Source organism: Heterocephalus glaber, unplaced genomic scaffold, assembly GCF_053883595.1.
Source record: "Heterocephalus glaber isolate CG9 unplaced genomic scaffold, H.glaber_assembly_v1.0 deba00001673, whole genome shotgun sequence".
Taxonomy (NCBI): domain Eukaryota; kingdom Metazoa; phylum Chordata; class Mammalia; order Rodentia; family Bathyergidae; genus Heterocephalus; species Heterocephalus glaber.
In genome coordinates, this window is record NW_028258410.1 from 8,096,385 (window position 1) to 8,116,486 (window position 20,102).

Below are 20,102 nucleotides of genomic sequence, written 5' to 3' on the forward strand. Positions count from 1 at the left end.
TGCACACACTCACCCACTCCAGCAAAGCACTGCAGGTGCCGTGCTAGCAAGTGGTGCACCAAGACCAGAGAGGGAGGTCAGGCCAAATGATGGCCACATGCTGTCCAGGTAGGAGAGGCTTCTCTCTGGCCAGGTCAGAATTTGCTTCATCAGGGCTGAAGATTTAGCTTAGTGGCACCACACCTGCCTGGCAAACACAAGGTTCTGAGTTCAATCCCCAGTACCAAAAATCAACAACAAAAAAAGCATCTGCTGCATCAGAAGCAGAATGAACCTTCAGCTGCAACTTCCCTCTAAGCCATTGGCAACCAAGGTCAAGGGAGAAGTTGTGAAATCAAGACAGCCCCGCCTGGAAACAGGGACTCAGACAGACTCTTGGGCTCCCGTTCCCGCAGCGGCACTGCTGCATGCACTGTCCAGCACAGGGGATCGCCCGCGGGTGGGGCGGCCCATTGCCCGGCAGCTGACCAGGTAAACAGGACATGGCCCATCGCACAGCAGATGGAAGCTCGTGCTACAGCACCAAGGCACCTTGAAAATGATGCACCAGGTGAAGAAGTCAGTCAGCAGCCACACACTGTGTGATTCCACCTCTACACCATGTCAGGGATAAGCAGCTGCACAGCACAGAGTGGCTCAGTGGCTGCCAGCTGCTGTGGGGAGAAGGGAGTGGGTGCGACTGTCCCGTGGCTCCAGGGCTGCTTCCCGCAAGGGGAAAAAGTTCTGGAAGTGGGTGGTTGTGCAGGGTGCACAACGCTGTGAATGCACTTAGTGGCGCTGAAATGCAGCCTTAACAGGGGCTAAAGTGACCACTCTCAGGACATGTGTATCCTACATTTTTTAAAACAGCAGTTGCAAAGGAGAAATAATGTCGATGTTGACTATAGCAGCCTCAGCCAACTGATGGCAAAGGGTGCTGCACTGCATGTGTCCATTAAGGGCACGAGTGGCTGGCTGTGTCCTGGCAGAGTCCAGTTGGTGGCAGGCACAGCAGGAACCAGACAGCAGCATTCAGACCAGGAAGGCTTCCTGGAGGAGGTGACTCAGCAGCATCCAGGCTGCAAAGGGCATGCTCAGAGGTGTCCTGGTGGTGCACCAGGTGACACAGAGAAGCACCTGACTCATTTTTCTCCTACCAGCTGGAGGGGGTGTAGCTTGGCCAGCGCCTGTCTGCCCCTCCCCTTGGGTCACCTTTGCTCTCCCTTGCACCCAAGGGACTGGGACAGTTTGCCTCAGTGTCCTCCCTGGCTATCAAACCACCCTCTGCACTCCAACGTGAGTGCTGCCAGGCAGGCAGCAGTCCCCCCACACTTCTACTGGTGCCTTTTTGAGAACAGAAAAGGCACCCTGAGGTGGCTAAGATCAGGAAGAGAGGGATCTGGGCCGCTTATTTGCATACCCAACACTCACAGCAAGCCTTCCAGAAGATTCCATTTTCAGCCTGTCTCACTGGCACGGGCCTGCAGCTGCTCTGCAAGCAGCACTTCCCAGGCCCTCCTTGGGTATCCAGGAGGGCACCCCTTGCATGCCGACCCCGTGCGGCAGCCCAGCCCGGTTCCCATGAAGACTCACTTTGGTGTCCCGTAAACCTGCCATGATCCGTTTCTCAGGTGCTGAGGGCTCCAGAACCCCTGTAAGTCTGCTGAGGGTTTTCATCTTGAGCAGTGTGGACAGAGTGAATCAACAGAGCTGTTAACACCAAGGAGCTCCAGGCGCCAGTAATCAACAAAGACCAGTGGCAGAAATCCAGCACCCGGCAGAGTCGGCCTACAGTGTCCAATGCTAGTTGGCATTAGATGGTGGTGGCCACAGAAGCAGTGGCCAGCAGCTGACTGTGTTGCCTGTTGGCACCCAGCATCACCTGGGGTCATCTGGGACATCCAGGCAGCTGGCAAAGCTGTGCTTTGCCGACTCACAATTTCCACCTGCATCAGGAGAAGCCATGGCTGATTGGCAACAGGGGCACCTGCCCTCCTGGACCCTGCCCCCTTCCCAGTGGGGCACCTGGACCCTGCCCTCTTCCTGGCAGAGGCACCAGCCTACCCTGACCTTCTCTGGGGCTGAGACTCAGAGCAGGTCAGTCCATGGCCAAGTCTGAGGCTTCGTGGACAGGCACGGCCTCAGGCTCAAGTGCCACTGAGCCCATCTGGCTGCAGTAAGCCATGCTGAGGAAGGTGGGAGGGAGCCGCTGCAGGGAGGACCGCTTGAGTCAGCATGACCCAGCCCTGAGAAACTGGCTGGGAGCTGCCGTCCCCACAGAGGAGACTGAATGCCTGGGCCACAGCGCAGAGACCTCCATGCCCCATGAGGCCTGGGCAGGAGGCAGCACCTGGACACCCTCTCCCAGTCACCTGGGAGGCCACTGCTGGGTTCCAGACCTCCTTCAGGAACACCCCAGGGCCCCTGCCCCGGGTGCTACTGGAGCCAGTGCCAGAAGGAGAGGCGGTAAAGTGGAGCCGTCCCTGAGCAGCATTTCAGTGGGAAAGCCGGGAGGGGAGTAACAGCTGGTGATGGCCGAGGCGAGGACGGCGGGCTGGGGGTGGCTGAGTGGGCAGGGCCTGTGCCCAGCACAAACCTAGGCTGCCCCAGGCTCCAGTCCTGCCACCACAGCCTGGGGATCCTGGGGAGGATCTGCAGCCCACCTGGGCACCACCACTGGGCCAAGCCAGCAGGGATGCCTCAGGAGCACAGCGTGGAGGCTCGAGCCACACCCAGGGCTAGACACTGGGCTCGAAGGGAAGGCAAGTCACTGTGGGGCATGCGGGGTGGCTGCCAGGGGCCTCGGGGTTAGGGGAGGGAGCACGTCTGGTGGAGACCAGGGCTGGGCCCCTGCCAGGCAAGGGTCTCCAGCTGCTGCCCAGACAGGCCAGCCCAGCACCCAGAGCATCATGCCCGCCAGCCAGTGGCCAGCACCAGCTTTCCTATGCCCGAGGCTCCCAGCCTCCCTCAGCTCCTCCACCTCGGTTGCCGCCTGTCTCGGCCTGTCCCCTTCTCCTGACACCCCAGGCCTCCCCTGTCTCCAGCCTGCGAGCCCTGCCCACACTGGGCCACCCCTGCCGCTCACCTGCCCGCACCCGGGGCCCACAGGCTCTGCAGGGAGAGGAGGGGCCCCCAACAGCCCCCAAATCCCCCTCAGCCCTCCTGCCACAGCCTTCTGGAGAACCATGAGGGTCAGGAGACTCCAGAGGCTTCCCTGTGGTCGGCGCCACCTGACAGCCACGCGCAGAGCTCCTCCCCCGGGCAGAGGCAAAGCCCCAGCCCCACTCAAGCAGGCACAGCTGGCTCCTGCATCTTCTGAGCGGCACAGAACAGACTGCTTTGGGGAGCCTCGTAGTTACCGCCCAGGCAGAAGGTCCGGGTGGCAGGCAGGGTCCCCAGGAGCAGGCAGCCCAGGAGGGTGGAGCCCGCGCCACCAGGCCTGGCACCTCCTGGCACTGCCAGCCTCGACTTCTTCAAAGGGAGCATTTGTCCTGCTGTCCAGGAGACAGGTGCCATTCCCTTCCTGTCCCTTGGGAGGGCGGCGTGTCCCCGTGGAGACACAGCAACAGGAAACGCTCCCGCCTGGGGCCTGCCGACTACTTCGAGTGTGGAGGGCCAGCTCTTGTGTGGCTGCTGTGCTTCAGGGTGGCACAGCACTGCCCGCAGCCCTCTGGGTCCAGCAAGCTCAAGTTTGTCACCCACTTCAGTCACTCTGTGTAGTGCCGCCTGCGCCTGCCCCTGGGGACCCCTGGTGGGCCAGGGCCTGAGGCCCCTCCTTCTGCAGCACCCGGGCCTGAGCCGCCAGCCTGGATTCTGCCATTCCTCACCTTCAGATGTTCACCAGCATGAATATTCTTATTTTTTATTTAAAACTAATTTGGAGTTCTCACTCTCCAAGGGGCTTCTAATCACCAAAAAGCGCCTACGGCAAGAGCTGATTGACAGGCCAACGTGGCCACTTCTGAGGAACAAATTGGCCATTGGCAGCGCCACCTACAAAGGGAGATGCTAAGTGCTTGTTATTTATGAGCTATTAGGAAAATGCTTTCAGCAGCTGCTTTCCACATGGGCAAAACACCTGTCAGACATCAGCAAACTATAAAGCGATGTGCGTCCCATCATCACTTTGTTTAGAAAGTCATTAAAATTGAATGTCAGCTAAAACTTAGGAAAACATTTTTTCTTCAAACTCCTTTGAATCTTGCCCGCAAGCAAACAGACACTGGCTCCCTGCAAGGGATGAAGACAGGGTTTGTGAACAGTGAGGGGCAGCCGACAGAGCAAGAGCCTCCTCAGGGCAAGGCCCTCAGGTGGGCACACACGTCCCGCCTCACGGACCCTGCCTCAATGGGGCCCGCCAGACACTGTGAGGGAAGCTGCTCCTGGGGACCCCTGCTCTTCTCGAGCAAACACTTCTCTGGCCTGCCCTGGTGAGTGGCCTGTCCTGCAGGCTGTGCAGGGGCTGTGCCTGCTGCCATCTGTCCCAGGGTTCCCTGCAGCATTGGGGCCTCACGGATGGGGACAGGCGAGCTCTCCGCCACCGTGGCTCCTCAGTCTTGGCAGGAGCTGTGACACAACTCGTGACAGACACCCACAGGCCCAGGGTAGGCCCAGGGTGGGCCCAGGGTGGTGGGCGGGGTGCCAGTTAAGGAGCCAGAGCAGAGGCGGGCTGGTGCCGAGGTTTCTTCTCCGGGTGTGGAGACGAGTGTCCATCTGTCTCCCAAGACCCTGCTCGGCCCAGCAGATGGGTGAGGATGGAGCCTGGCCTGAGGCTGCTCATGGCCCAGATCTGCTCAATATGGACGGAATTTCAGGAAAGGAGGCCAGGAGACACCGTTACAGCACAGCCACCACCACAGCCCTCTGTTCTGGGGTGCATGGGGCAGACCAGGGACGGCCCACCAAGGCATGCGCCTGGCTCCAGCCAGAGGACCCTGCCCTGGCTGTGTCGGCCCCAGGACATTGATCTTGGCCCAGCTTTGCAGCTGTCCTTGGCCACCCCGGGGCTGTCAGCTCCAGGGTCTCACTCGCTGTCCACTAAAGGCTGGAAGGGTAAATGCTTATTCTTTTTTTTGGTACCCTTTTTGGTACCGGGGATCAAACTTGGGTCCTTGTGCTTGTGCAGCAGGAGGTGAAACCACTGAGCTAAATCCCCTGCCTGGAAGATTAAATTCTACAGGACAGCAAAACCTGACTGGGAAGTCCAATGTCTCTAAGTCAGCAGCTGGGATCACTGGCAAATGTGCACAAGGACCAAGTAGCCAAGCTTTGTTGCAAGCTTGTCACATGAAAAATTAACCCTTGCTGGGATGTAGCTCAGTGACACAGCGCCTACCTGGCAAGCGCTTGGTCCTGAGTTCAATCCCTGGTACAAAAAAAGAAAAAATTAATGCTGATGAAAATGATTTCAGCCAGTGACACACAGAAACGTGAAATGCTAAACCCTGTGTGAGGCCTCTGGGAAGAAGCGGGGGGGGGGGGGCAGGAAGCATCCTGGACCCCTGAGAGTACCACAGCAGGGGAATCTTGTGTGGCCCCTTTGGTCACGGCCGCTCGCTGAGCTCGGCCCAGATCAGGCCCAGAGAAGGAAGATAAGCTGCCCTGTCCGGCCTGGGCGGGTCTCCATGGAAGAGGGCAGCCTGGGCTGCTCAGGGCTTGTCCCCAAGTCTCCCACAGCTGCCCAAGCTGGGGACAGAGAGCCAGGGCCATGGGGAAGGGGCCAGGTCTGCATTTGGCCGGCTGAGGGAGAATGCAGATGTGCAGTTCCCATGATCGAGGAGAAGTCCACGCAGCAGGAAATGCACCGAGTCCATGGTGTTTCGTACTCGGCAGTCTTGTGCAGCAGCCACAGCTATCCAGGTCCAAAACCCTTTCTTCACCCCGAAGGAGACCTTGTGCACATGATGCAGCCCCTCCTGTACCTGCCCTAGCCTCTTCTGTCTCCATGGATCCACCTGTTTGTACCCTCACGAGTGCGGTCTGCGTCTGGCTTCTCACTGAGCACCTCGTCTCCCAGGTGACCTGGGCCAGAGCTGGTCCCTTGTTCTTCTCATGGCTGAATAACAGCCCATGCACAGGTGGACTGCGGTCACTTATCTGAGTCCCTCTCACCCATTGGTGGTCACTGTCCCCGTGGGCTAGTGTGAGCAGTGCTGCGGTGCACTTTGGCGCAAGTCTCTATTTTGTGCCTCCTGGGCAGACACATAGGAGAGGACTTGCTGGGTCACCTGGTAATTACACGTTTAACCTTTCAGGGAACAGCCGGACAGTTTCCCGTGGTCACAGCACTTAACCGTTTTATACTCCCTGCGGGACCTTTGAAGATTACCATTGTCTCACGTCCTCACCTACACTACCTGGCTTTGGGCTCTAGCCATGCAGTGAGTGGGCTGCACTGGGCGCATCTCCCTGAGGGGGGTGGTGGGAGCCCCTCTTCCGGCAGGCTGTTACAAAGGGGCGGGGCTTGCTGTGCATCAGGAGGCCCCTGCGGCTGTCACAGAAACAGAAGGCAGCAGTCTTTCCTGGGCTCTGAGCAGCTGTGGGGAGCCCTCTGGCCTGGGATCTGGGGTCCCGCCCTAGGCTGAGCCTCTGTAGACTGCACTGAGGTGGAGATTCACAGGCAGGGGGCCTTGGGGGTTCTGGAGCTGCTGTGCAGTTCAGACCAAGGGACAGACACTCCCCTCATGCCTCTGGCACAGGTTGAAGGGGAAGGTGTCTCAATTATGAGCCATCAGGTGCCACCACCCCTTTGTCTCTAAGGGGCTGAGGGGCATGGAAGCCATCTCTCCAGGCCCCAGGGCAGCCTCCTCTTGTTCTTCAGGCCCTAGGCTAAGGGCAGGAGAGACTGGGGAGCTCTGCCAGGTGAGGTGACTGCATCCCCCAGCTCCAGCGCTGGTACCCCAAGGACCTGAGTGAACTCCTCTGGAGATCGGTCTCATGGAGGTCATGAGCTTAAAATGAGGCCACCGGGGTTATGAGGTCATCAGGCGAAAACAAGGTCACAGGGTGAGTCCTAATCCAATCTGACGGATGTCCTCCCGAGAAGACGAAATGAAACACAGACACACAGGGGGGTGACCATGTCAGGACGCAGGGAGGACACACAATCTGCAAAGCAAACACAGGGGCCTCAAGAGAAACCAGCCCTCCACAATGGACCTCAGGACTCCAGCCTTTGAGAGAGCTGGCTTGCTGCCGAGGGCCCCTCTCTGGTGCTTGTTCTGGGAGCCTGGGTTGACTACGACAGTCCTGCCATGGCCCTGGCCGTGTCCGCGTGGCAGTTCCCGATTCCGTCCATGGAAAGCAGCATTCGGGCAGCTCTAAAAGCAGGCAATACAAGGGAGGGACCGGAAAACTGTGAAACACCCTGCTGGGTGCAGCCAGGCTGGGCTGCTGGGTGCCACCCCAGCCACATGGTCGCAAATGGCTCTGCAGTTGGGTGCCTGGCTCCTGTGGCACCTGTGCTGAGGAGGGGCCCAGGCCCCCTTGTCCGCAGGGGAGCAAAGGAAAATACATTTCTAGCCTGAGTTCTGGCTGAAGTTTCTCCAAGCACAGAAGTCACTCGCAGGGTTGGAGGATGTAATTGATGTTAAATGCATTAAATAATTTAATTGGACAGGCTGTATTTTATGTCACGTGTCTCTGGTGCTTCGTGGCATCTCAATTGGCATGACCTTGGCACTGACATACAGGTTAAAGGCCTCTTTCTAAAGCAACACTGAGGTCCAGTCACCCACCTTCAAAAAGGAGGGATGCTGCTTGTGGGAAGGGGTAAGGAGTCAGCATTGGTCAAATTCTCTCCAAGCAACAGCCGTGGGCAAACACCAGAAGACATGGGTGGTGGGGACTCTAGGCAGCCTCTGGCCAGAACTATACTCAGAGCAGTGCTACCCCGAACCCTGCCAAGGCCTCTGGCCACCAAGGGGCCCCCGGGGCTGCTCCCTCCCATGGAGCAGGGTTCCCTCCTGCCCCCAGTCTGTCCTGCCCAGCTCTGACACCCTCCTGCCAGGGCCCTGCCTGGACCTACACGCCCCTTCCCTTTTGGCTTCTTCTGGTGCTGCCATCCCAGCCTGCAGGAATCTTCTCTCCCAGCATGATCTGTGGACGGCTGCTGGCACTTAAGCAATCTCCCCAATCTGCTATATTTTCCCGCAGTCATTGCACTTTCTCTGATGGCTTCTGTGGATTGGGAGTTAGGGGAGGGTTCAGCCAGGAAGCCCTGTCTTGGGTTCACTGGCCTGGGGCTGAAGCAGCCAGGACCTGGGCCGGCTTCCTGGTGGCTTCCGTGTGTCAGCTCCGAAGTCGCAGCGTAGCTTTAGAAGCCACCAGACTCCACCTTTTGGAGGAAAGAACGCGGGGAGCTGAGGGGCTCACATGTTTCCTCGTGGATACCCACCAAGGGGTGGAGCCGGGTGCTGAGAAGGTGACATGAGCCCATCCAACAGGAAGCCTCTCCCTGGCCCCACCAAGGCCGCCAGCGCCTGTGTGCAGTGCCCTCAGAGCCTTCCAGACCTACCCTGCCTAGGCCGAGCCGAGGACGGGCTGGGCCGACACAAGTGCACCCTTGCGTTGTGTGCTTACGTGAGTGCAATTTGTTTTCCACGTGCACACTCACACACATATGTACACGTGTGGTTGTGTGTGTGCGTGGTGGGTTGAGCATACATGTGCATGTATATGAGTGTGCAGACACGTGTTTGTGCGGTACAGTAAGTCCCTGAATTACGAACACTGGAGTTGAGAACTTTCACAAATACAGATGGACCTCGCATTACCAATATTCATAGATGTGAACAAACCACAGAAGTAGCTCATGTCTGACAGTAAAAATAGTTTCTTTACCGTATTTGTGTGTGTGTGTTTGGCTTTTCATGCTTTACATTGTATATTTGTGTCAAAGGTGTGGTCGGACTTATGAATGAATCTGACCTACAAAAGCTCTCCTGGAAGGGAATTTGTTTGTAAGTCGGGGACTTACGGTGTACCAGTGTGCAGTATGCATACAATGCGAGTGTAATTGGTGTGTTTGTGCAGTGTGTGAATGTGCTCTGTGTAAGACACAGGGAGATGGAGAGACGGGGTGAGGCCAGCTGTCCACTTTTTGTCCGCAGGGAGCTGGCTGGCACAGGGGATGCTGAGGGGCCCTCGTGCATGACAGATATGAGCAGGACGTGGCAGGAAGCCCTCCATGCTGGCCACGGCAGCTTTCTCCCCAGAGTAGCCAGCACGGTCATCTGCTTTAAGCCCACCTGGGAGCAGCTGGGACAGGCGAAGGAGAGCTGGACAGGCCCAGCCCTAGGGGAGGCCTTGCCCATCAGAGTGGCTCGCTGGGGACAGCAGTGGATGAGACTCCTGTCTCCTGCCCAGCCTGCCTCCAGGGGCCGGGAGGGTCGTCTCCCTGGGCTTTGCTCCGTCCCTCGAGTGGGCACCAGCCCTCTCAGTAAGGAGCGCACCCTCCTTGCAGGGTGGAAGGACGCAGCACCCGCCTGCGACTGCCGGGCTGGACAACACTCACGGCTGCCCTGTCATCTGCTTGGGACAAGGGGAAGGGCCTGGGGGCAGACTGGCCCCATTTGCTCCGTCTTCCCATGAGGCCCAGCTCCCAGCTCCCCACCCTACAGGACTCGGGGTACTCCAGGGGCTGGGTGGGTGCCTCCCCTCTGTGGCTCCTGGGTGGGGTGCCTTTCCACACTGGCCTGTGACCCTCACAACCACCAGTTCCCCAAGAACTTCTTTGAAAGTCAGGAGCATCTTTTGTATGCTAAGGGCCAAAGGGCCAAGCTGGCCTTTAATTAAAATGCACATCCTTTAATTAAAGGCCCCATAACACATGAAGGGCATCCACTGAAATACGATGTGTGACACAGTCATTACCCTGCTGTTAATTACTAATTAATGAAGCTATTTCAATGAATAGCTTCCCCGCCACCGCTCCCCCGTGGACAGGCCCCTTGCCGGGCACGTCCCAACCACAGGCAACTGGCTCGCTGCCAGCAGCCTCCAATGCTGAATATTCATGCCCCGACTTCAACGCTTTTCAATTAAACATAATAAAGTAAATCCCTGTCAGAAGTGTGTTTCCAACTTACAGGCCATCTTTCCTCCCCCACTCTGTCTGGCAGGAACCATGGAAGGGGGAGACAGGTTACCTGGTCCCTGTCCCTGGCAGACAGCAGGACAGGGCATGGAGGGGGCTCCTGAGGGGCCCAACAACCAATGGCATTGTTCCGAGTGAGGGGGTGGCCACATCCAGGGGACCCAGTCCAGGAGTCCCTAAGGAAGCAAAAGGGGGCCTCAGGGCATTGTTACCCTACAGCTGAGGGACAGTGGCCCAGACAAGGGCAGCCCAGAGACGTGGAGGGGACACTAACACACTAATGAATAAAAAGCAGCCATTAAAAACCCTGCATAGGGGCGGGGGATTTAGCTCAGTGGTTCTACCGCCTGCCTTGCAAGCGCAAGGTCCCGAGTTTGATCCTCGGTACCAAAAACCCCCCAAAAACCCTACAAAACCCTGCATAGAAGAAAAGACAGAAAGGTGTCACTTAAGGTGACAGGAGGGGACAACCTGCATAGGAGCTGGGAATGGGGGTGGGGTACATGGAGAGACCTACATGGGGGATCCCCCGGGGCTTAGGAACAGGCCCTGGGCCCCGAAGGCTGGGCTGGGAGGGAGGAGGGCTCAGGATCTCCAGGAATGTGGGGAATGACCAGAGGCACAGCAGGGAGCTCAGCAGGGCCAGAGGCTAAGACTCGCAAAAGCCACATGCAACCCCGGAGCCTTCCTGCAAGCCACGGCAAGGCAGCGGGTGCTGAGTCCTCAGCCCACCACCCTGGAGTGGCCTGGCTCCCCCAGGAGCCCTGCACCGAGACCCCTCCCTCTCCTGTTCCCTGTGGCCTGTGCGGGCCTGGATCCAAGCCCACAATGAAGGCTTGACCCCTAGGAGCAGGCAGAACCCTCAGCAGGTGGACACTTCTGCCAAAGCTTGGTTGCAGCCTCCTTATCTTCTCTTTAAGGCGGGGTTAGGAGACACATGTCCGGCCCTGATAGCCAATGGAGGGGCACTGCAGTGACCCCACAGGAGGGCTCCTCTGGCTTCATATCAGGCCCCACAAAAGCCCTCACCCCACCCTGCACAACAGCAGCCCCAGAGGACCAAGGGCCAGGGTCAGGCCTCTGCTGCATCCACGGCCTCACGCCTGCCCCAGCCCAGTGAGCAGGGGGGAACGCTCCTCCGCCGCCACCATCACCCATGCTCTTCCCTCTGCCGGTGCTCTTCCACGGAGCAGCCTCCTCTGGGCCTAGAGAGCACAGCCCTGTCCCCTGGCGCCCTCTGTCGGCCTCATCAGGAATGACAATGGCCATGTCTTAAGCTTGGGGGCCACACCGGTGCGAACACCGCACACAGCACGGAGCATGCGTGTCCATCGATGCACACTCAGACCTGTGCTTATTCACAGAGCCCCTGCTCCCAGGGAATGGAGGCACGAGGAGGGTCTTTGGGGGTCTGGGCCTGGTAGGAGAGAGGTACCAACACAAGTCCCTGGACTCGTCTGGTCTGGGTAGCACTATTGCCCAAGAAACCACTGCGGGCTCTGAAAGCTCTGTCCCAGAAATCAGAGCTTTGGGCTCCAGGTACTGGGTCCAGGAGACTGAGGATCTGCCCCTGAAGACCTTCATTGAAGGCAGGGTGGTCCCCAACAATGGCCCGTCAGCTCTGTGCATGTACAGGCCCGCGGCTGGGGCTCCTAGCCTGACGGACCTGCAGTGGCCCCAGAAGGCAGCCAAGCTGCATCTCACCACTCATGCTGAAGGCTGCAGGTCCTGCTCAGACCCGCTTGGCTCATGCAGCCCAGGAGGCCCTGCCCCTGCCCCGTGGCTGCCCTCCCGGCCCAGCTCTCAGATATGCAGAAGAGTCCTGTCCTGCCAGACCTTGTGCCCCACGGGCCCATCTCACCATCTGAACACCTCGGAGGGGCTGTCCTGCCACCCACACCATCCTCAGGACAGCCATAGAGCCCCGGCTCTGGCAGCTGCTTGGGCTGGGACTGACCCGGAGGAGCTGGGTCAGGACCCAGTGCTGAACAAACTTCTAGGTGCTGCTCTTCCGGCTCAGCCTCCCGGTGGGTCACGCTGAGTGCAGGTGCCTCTCCCCTCCTCCAGGGCTGCCCCATGGGACGAGGCAGAGTCTGGATGTCTGCAGCAACAAGAGACACAGACCATGGCCTGCTGGGGCTGGGGCTGGGCTGTCCCCTCTTCGCCACCTACACCTCCCGGCAGGACCCTGTTCTAGGGTGACAGTCCAGGAGGAGTGTGAGGGAGAGACTGGGCCCTGTGCACCTCGGCCTGTGCCTCAAACCCTCGCCGAAAGCTTCGCCCAACCTTGCTCTTCAAGGAAATGATAGAAGAGCACAGATGCAGGTCCACAGGCCGGGGCCCAGTAGCTCTGTGAGACCCAGTAGCATACACTGGAGCCTGAGGTCCTGGGCGTGTCCGGCAGGGCCTGCCCATGTGGAGCAACCCGCATCGCTTCAGGGGCATTGAGACCCCGGATGACGCAGAGTTCTGGGAGAAGGGCACTTCCTCTCATATTCAGAGATTTCACAACTGGCTGTGGATGAAAGACAGAGGCACTAACTGCACACGCACGTTCTCCCCAGCATTGTTCACGAGAGCCCAGGGGAGGAAGCAACTCAGATATACATCAGAGGATAAAGAAAATGTGGCCCATGCGTACAATGGAATATTATCCAGCCTTGGGAAGGAAGGAAGTTCTGTCACCTGCTACGGCACAGTGCACCTGCAAACCTCACGTGGAGGGAAAGAAGGACCCAGCCTGAGACACTGGTTCACTTCTAGGCGGTCCCTGGAGGAGTTGGGTTCGGAGGTGAGAAGCGCTAGGGGAGGGGAGGGGGTAGCAGTTAACGGGGGATGTGTTTGTTTCGCAAGATGACAGTTCTATGGGCAGCTGCACAGTGTAAATGTGTTGAGAGGATCGGGGGCAACCCCTGTCCCTGGAGTCTGTAGGAGGGGACTCCTTGGGGGCTCCCCAACCTCAGGACTACGTGGGTGGAGGCATCTGGAGCCTCCCCAGGCCAGTCTCCTGTCCTAACCAACGCTTGCTGCAAGATTCTTTTTGATCAAGACCTGAGACCATGGGGAAAACGGTGCTTATATGAAACACGACCCCTGTCCTGTTAGAGCGCCCCGGCTGTCTGGTGCTGGGGTGCCACCGGGCTCTGGGAAGCTGTGTACACAGCCAACAGTTGTTACCTAGTCAGGCAAATGCTGTCTCGGAGGACCAGCCACACCAACAGGGGCCATGGCAGGACATCAGTGTCCTTGACCTAGGGATTCTCCTTTGACCCAGTTCTGACTCCCCAGGGCCTTCATCATGAATGGGATACGTAATTTAACACATTTATTCTTAAAACGAAAAGTGTTAGCCAGGCATGGTGTCTCAATCTATAATCCCAGCATTCTGGGAGACTGAGGCAGGAGGATCGAAAGTTTCAGTCCAGCCGGGACAACTTAGTGAAAACTTATCATGAAATAAAATATTAAAAAAAGTGCTGAGGATGAAGTGCAAATCTCCAGATTTTTTCCAAGTGTTAAAAAATAGTAATCTTCTTTTAAAATAGTTTAATAGTTATTTAAATAAAGCTTTGGTGTGACTCTCCATATTTTTAGTTTCTTTTCTCTGTATATACATATACATATACATATACCATTTGGGGAACCTCCTAATTCATGAAATCACCAACTCCTCCTCATGGTATAAAAAGGGAGGTGGCAGGATAAGGCCAGAGAGAAGTATTCACCTTGCTCTGGGGTGCACGACGTTCCCTGACATCTGGGTGTCTGGGCAGGGCCTGAGGCGGGGCCGGGGTCTACAGAGCCAGGACACCTCTCAGGGGCTTTGAGGGGCCTCTCCAGAGGTGGTCACGGGCATCTAGCCCGCCCGCCCTCCCGTGGCAGCAGCCTGGCTGCGGGGGAGCAGGACCCGGCCTTGCCCGGCACTGTGGCTCTGAGGATGGGGAGCCCCCAGCACTGGGCAAGGTCTGCAGACCTTTGTCATTGTCACGAGGGGTGGGAGGCAGGCAGGTGCTGCTGGCATGGAAGCTGGGTCACTGGCCTCCACTGTGGAGTACGTCCATTGGAGACATGAGGCCGAGTGTCAGGGACGGACAGGCTCAGCCTGCGCTGTGGCCCTTGCACAGACAGGCACGCGTCCCCACAGGCAGGCTGCAGCCCCACCAACTGTGACGAGGCAGGGTCGTCCCCACCGCTGGGACTGAGAAGCAGTGAACCCAGTCCCGCCTCGGCCTTCATGATGCGCATCCGCCCAGCCCCTTCCTCCAGCTGTTTGGGTCCCTTAGGAGCCAACCGACTGGCTGGTCTCTGTCCTCTGCTTACACTTTGAGGTCGAGATCAGCTGAGTCTTAAATGGAGCATGCTGTCCCTGGGGCTGCGGGTATCAGGACCCTTGGGGTCGGGCGGGTCGGAAGCTAGAGGTCCTCAAGGGCAGAGCTCAGGTCCACCCTCTGGGCCTGTCGGAACACCAGGAAGGCGCCCAGCCCCAGACTGCTGCTGATGGCCACCAGGATGAACACAGGCCCAGGAGCCCATGGTGTCAATCAGGTAGCTGTCCAGACACACACCCACCACACCTGGACTAAGGGAGGCACAGCCAGGTGAGTGCTGTGGGCAGGGCAGGAGCGGAGCTGGGCTGAATGGGCCCCAGCACCCTGTGCACTCAGGGGGAATTCGGGCCTCTGAATTCTGGGCCAAGGGAGGGCCAAGTTCAGACTTGCAGGGTTCAGAAGAAAGAAGCTTCGTAGGCCACGAAAATCACCCCCAGAGGGGTCCCTCCGCCCAGTGTCCCTCAAAAGGGAAGTGGAACAGCAGGTAGGTGACAGGAGGGGCTGAGTGAGAATGAGCCCTGGGACTCAGAGGAGGCAGAGAGCCAGAGGGGCCCTAACCTACTGGATCTGACTACCTTCTGGGGCTCCCTGCTGGCCAGCAGCCAGGTAGACACCTCAGAGGGCAGCTATGTGGTCTCTGGGGCCAGCTCCAGGCTTGCGCCTTCTCTGATGCCAGGACCCCTCCAAGTTTGCCACGCCTCACCCACAGGGCTGGAGGATCTGGGGGAGGAAGGCCCCACCCAGCCCCTTGCCAGTTCCCCTATGGGATCCAACCCAAAGAGCAGGGGACTCCTGGGCACGGAGGCCCCTCACCTGCCAAGGGCCCTGCAGTGTTGGCTACACCTGTGAACAGGCCATCAAGAATGCCCACTGCGGTGTGAGCAGCATCCTCACCAAACAGAAAGCCAGCACAGGACGGGGCCAGGTCCCGGATGTTAACGCAGAACCTGCTATGAGAAACAGGAGAGAAGGTGGCTGAGTGGCCACAGGGCCTGGTGAAAGAGCTGGCAGAGCGAGGAAGAGGGTGTCAGTTATGGGGAGACAGTCCTGTGTGCACCCCAGCTCTCCCAGCTCACGCTGAAGCAGCACTGGAAGCTGCTCCTGAGACTAGAGACAGGAAAAGCACAGGAAAGCAGGTTTACAGGCGCAAACCTGCAGACCCATTTCCTGCTGGCTGATCTGAAGGACACTGTACTGCTGACTCCTAAAGCGACTCCCTGAGATGTCTGGATGTGGCTGCATCCAGAGCCAGACCCATCGAGAGGCCAGCGTCCTCTCACTTCGTCCACCTGAACCCTCCAGTGGGGAGCCTGAGCCTGAGGAGGAAGGGCCTGTGCCCGCTCCCCGAGCTGGCTCTGAGGGCAGGACCCTCTACTCTAAAGGCACGGGTGGCCCTGTGGGTGGGCACCTTTCTCCAGGACTCACCCCGACCGACGAGATGGTCAGAGAGAAACCCGCTGCAGAGACTGGCGGGAATCGCAGCCAACCAGGGCACCACGTTGAAGACCCTGCCCTACAAGGAGGAACTCGGCTCACAGGTGGCCACAGAGCGGAGGACGCACAGGCAGGACAGCCACCCCAGGTCCACAACTGCCCAGGGAGCTCTGCCTGCTCACTGGCTCGCCCTGGGGGGAGAGGGGCCTGGGGAGGGTGGCTCTGCCAACCCATGCCCACCTGGACCACCGCTAGCCCTGGTTGAGTGCCAGGTCCACCAGGGCTGTTGTCACCTAATTCCCCATTCTGCTCCCCACACCAGTACTGGGCAGGGCCAGAGCTGGCAGCCTCTGCCCTAGGAATGTGCAGCCCACAAGATTCTGGTCACCAAAACCGGGAGGGTAGCTCACCGCCTGGGTGGAGCAGCTGGGCCAAGGGCCAGGCTCTGCTGGGCAGCAGGTCAAGATCTTGGGCACAGAAAGCTACAGCCTCACAAGGAGAACAGCGTAGGGCCTCAGAGCCAGCACTTGCTGCTTGGGACCACAGGGGTCAAAACTACCACAGAGCCAAGGGCCCCTGGAGCTGCACGCGGGGACCATGGGGTCTTCCCACAGTCCAGGCCTGGGCAGCTTTGCAGCCCTCCCGATGCTGATGCTGCATGGGGCCTGGGCGGGCGACCCACCTTGGAGTGGGGGAAGGTCTCCTTGAAGAAGATGGGCAGCCAGAATAGCAGGATGAAGAAGGCACATGCTGAAGACGGCTGGGAGCAGACGGCTGCCCTGCATGGGGCACAAGGCTCAGGGTCCTACCTGCCCCAGGACCCTCCTTGTGCGAGCTACCCACCCCTTGGCCTGTTGGGCACCAAAGTCCCATGCCCCTGAGGCTCCACGCTGTGCTTGTCCATTCCAGCCCCAGCTCACCAGACAGAAGGCTTCCAGAAGAGCTGTCTCCAAGGCACTTTGGGGGCCTGGCCTGGGGTAGGCCTTGCACCAGGACGCCCAGGGGCAGGACAAGGTCTGAAGGAACAAGTGGGCTCAGAGCAACAGCTCTCAGGATGAGGTGACCCTGTGCCTATTCCTGACACCAGTCGCTGGGGAGGGGAGCACTCCAGAGGGTGGGCACCTCCCTGCCCCTTGCTAACCTGTCCCCAGTAGTCAGCATTGCCCTTGGGATGAGCCCTTCCTGGCCAGCCCAGCTCTCAGCTGCTCCTGCCACCCACCTTTGCCTTGGCCCACAGGTCTCCCACATCTGTCTTAGTCCCTAGCACGGGAATTGGTGGATTGAATCAGACGGTCGGATAGGCTGAGAGCCAGCACTCACATGGTTTCTCTTGGGCTGCAAGCTCGAGGAGTCTTTGGAACTGGCCAGAGCCACAGCCCCAGGGCCCTGCGACTCCTCTGGCTTAATGGCTGCTTTGAGGGGTGGAGGCCCCAGGACCCACCTTCGTGGCCACAGTTACTGTGTTCACTCAGCAGGTACCTGTACACGTAACACAGCCAGAGCAAGGCAAGGCCACCCGAGAAGTAAAGGACACCCTGCCAATTGCACCGGTCCAGGAGGAGGGAGCTCACAGCCCCGTCACCAGTGTCCTAGGGGGACAAGGAGGAGGTGGCCGTGACCCTCACCCACTCTCCACCAGCAAGGAGCCTCAAAGGAGGAAGGCATCTTCATCACCTTGGAAGCAGCTGACTGGAAGTTCCCATCCCCGCTTGTTTTCCTAAGGATTCCCAGTGTTCAGGAGAGATTTTCTACCATGGGGCTGGGGATCCCGGGTTCGGGGTGGGAATCAGCTTTGGGGATGGGGGCAGGGACAGCTGCTATGGGACCCAAGTTGTTTTTAATTTCTTGTTTCTAGGCCTTCAGATTGGCCCACAAATTGTCATGTGGATCTTTTGAACAAAAAAATGCAATGAGAAGAGAAAGTGACTTAAAACACTGAAGTGAAACCTATATACTTTGATTTTCTTGTTTCCTGTATTACAGAGGACAGAATTTCAGAAAGATCTCTAGGTGCAAAACCCTGCCACCACCAACCCAATAGCCCCAACCTCCCCATGTCCTGAGGGTCCTATCGTCCCCTCCCAGCGTACCCCAACTGCTGAGACCCCACTTGGACCGCAGGCCCAGGGGAGAGTGACTGCCATGGCAGACAGAGTACAGGGCTCGGGCGTCAAGGCTGCCTTCCTGTTCCCGGGGCCTCCCCACCGGGGCAGCACAGCACCCAGGACAGGGCGCTCAGGCTCCATCTTGGGGCCAGGGCTCCCCCTGCCCCTCCGTACTCCACATGGAAGCTTCTCTGCTCCATGCTCCACGGCCCGAGGATCCACAGGACACCAGGTAGGATCCCAGTGCAGGTGAGCCAGGAGCTCGGCCCCTCCCCTGTGTTCCTCTGACAGACCCACTTCGCAGGCTGTGCACACCCCATTGCTATTGGAGTCGCCCTACTCCGCCTGAGGGCTGCTCCAGCCCACTCTCAGTGCCACTCTGCCCCTCTGATTCCTGCCCTGGCTGAACTAAACTGAAGGCCTGAGCCTGGTGTCAGAGAGCACTGGTCACCCTCCCATGAGTCCAGCAGGCAGCCTTCCTACCCGGCACGCCCTCAGACAGGGGCACCACAGTCTGAGGGCCGCCAGGCCCCCAAGGGTGGGTTCAAGAAAGGCAAGTCTGAGGACACCGGGGCTCAGGGGCTGCAGATCCTCGGGGAGGGATGAGCAGCAGAGGCTGGCATGGGCTCTGGTTCCATGGACGCATGAAAGGAGCTATACAAAGTGGCTGCGGCCCAGCCTGTATCACCCGCCAGCCACAGTGAGAGGCAGAAATCTGCATGAAAGAAATACTCTGCACAGGCCCTGGAGAGGCAACCAAGACTGAAGGACCAAACCCCCGCTCCTGCTAGCCCTGCAGGCTGCTCCTCAGGGCCACACCCCAGGGGCCTCCTCTGCCCCCGAGGCTGGGCCTTACCCAAACTGAGAGTCAGCCCCACAGTGCTGTAGGCAAAGGCCCGCTGGCCCTCCCGTCAGGGCAGGGGAGCACACGCCTGGAGCAAGCAGGGCACCGCAGTCACCTGAATGCCCACGAGGGTGGGTAAGCCCCGAAGAGAGCCTGTCCTGGCCACCCGTGCAGGTTAGGGCTAGGAGCCAGCAGTGCCCATGGCCCCTCACCGCCTCAGCAGCCCTAGGACCCATCAGGCTGGGCTTTGGATGACACCTGGCTGAGGAACAAATGTCTGCGCAAAAGCCATGTGAGGTGCCACGGCAAGAACCGTGCGAGAAAGACTTCCGCCCCCAGGCTGGCATCCTCCCCCACCAGCTCCCAGGCTGCACGCACTGGGCCCTGCACACTCACACCAGCCTCTGGGCTGGGCCCTGCACACTCACTACCTCACACCTGCGTGCTCATACACCGACACACGCCTCTCCCAGGAGAGGAGTCAGGACTTGTAGCTCTACAGATCCATTCCCTCCTAGATTTCTTTTGGACAATGGGTTCCTCAGAAGCCTGAAAGTTTGGAGATGACCTCGTGTCCCCCTCCTTCTAGAGGGTTCTTGGATCCCAGCCTAGAGAGGCTCTGGGGGGATCCCTTTGGGCATGAGGAGAGGAACTTATGAAACACACAGCCCGTGTCCACAGGGCACCGAGCCTACACTTTTGTCCATGAAGGTAACCTGGGAACTGAATGGCTGATCCCTCCCAGAGCTTTCTATCAGTCTCTTCTGACTGCTCAGAAGGCAGGAGGTGCCGTTCTTCAAGGGCCACTGCCAGCCACCTGCCCCTGGGGGGCTGCAATCTCTCCAGAGGGCAAATGCTCACAATGCAGAAAAGCCACAGGATCAGGAAGCCCCGGGACGCACCTGCGCTGTGGATAACATATGCAGACATGCCAGGGCACCCCACATCGCTTGGCCTCCCCAGGGCAGACTTTTGGGCAGAGGGTAGCATCCAGACACACATGTGCACGTCCTGCCCTTTCCACCTGGTCTGGTGCCAGAGTTGAAGCCGGAAACATGAGGGAAGTGATCAGGCGGCCCTTACCTACCAGACGGGTGCTGCTGAGGGAGGGAGCATCAGGTGGCGACAGTGATGCAGCCCCAGGTGGCAGCTGACAGCAGGATGATCTTCCCACCCCCGATGCCGGAGGAGACTCAGGACAGGAGAGGGGCTTGCGGCGGCCGAGGGGCAGCACCCTCTCACAGAGCAGCCTTTGGGTGGACGCTGTCACACTCCACCCTGCAGAGGAGGAGCCCAGGGCTGAGCAACAGGCTGAG

The 20,102-nt window shown here is 59.0% G+C and overlaps 1 protein-coding gene across 21 annotated transcripts in view; it reads right to left on the minus strand.

Moving 5' to 3' along the window:
• Positions 1 to 9,728: 9,728 nt before the first annotated feature.
• Positions 9,729 to 20,102, minus strand: part of Gid8 (GID complex subunit 8 homolog) — a 29,883-nt gene continuing 19,509 nt past the window's right edge. For 3 of the 21 annotated variants that reach the window (XM_087197601.1, XM_087197586.1, XM_087197603.1), the window contains 4 exons: positions 19,874 to 20,064; positions 15,829 to 16,853; positions 15,217 to 15,353; positions 9,729 to 14,529 (listed from right to left, as the gene is read on the minus strand). The gene's annotated coding sequence lies outside the window, so the exon portion shown is untranslated. Of the gene's footprint in view, positions 14,530 to 15,216; positions 15,354 to 15,828; positions 16,854 to 19,869; positions 20,065 to 20,102 lie in introns of all 21 variants that reach the window. The other 18 variants (XM_087197595.1, XM_087197599.1, XM_087197597.1 and 15 more) reach the window with 18 other exon arrangements.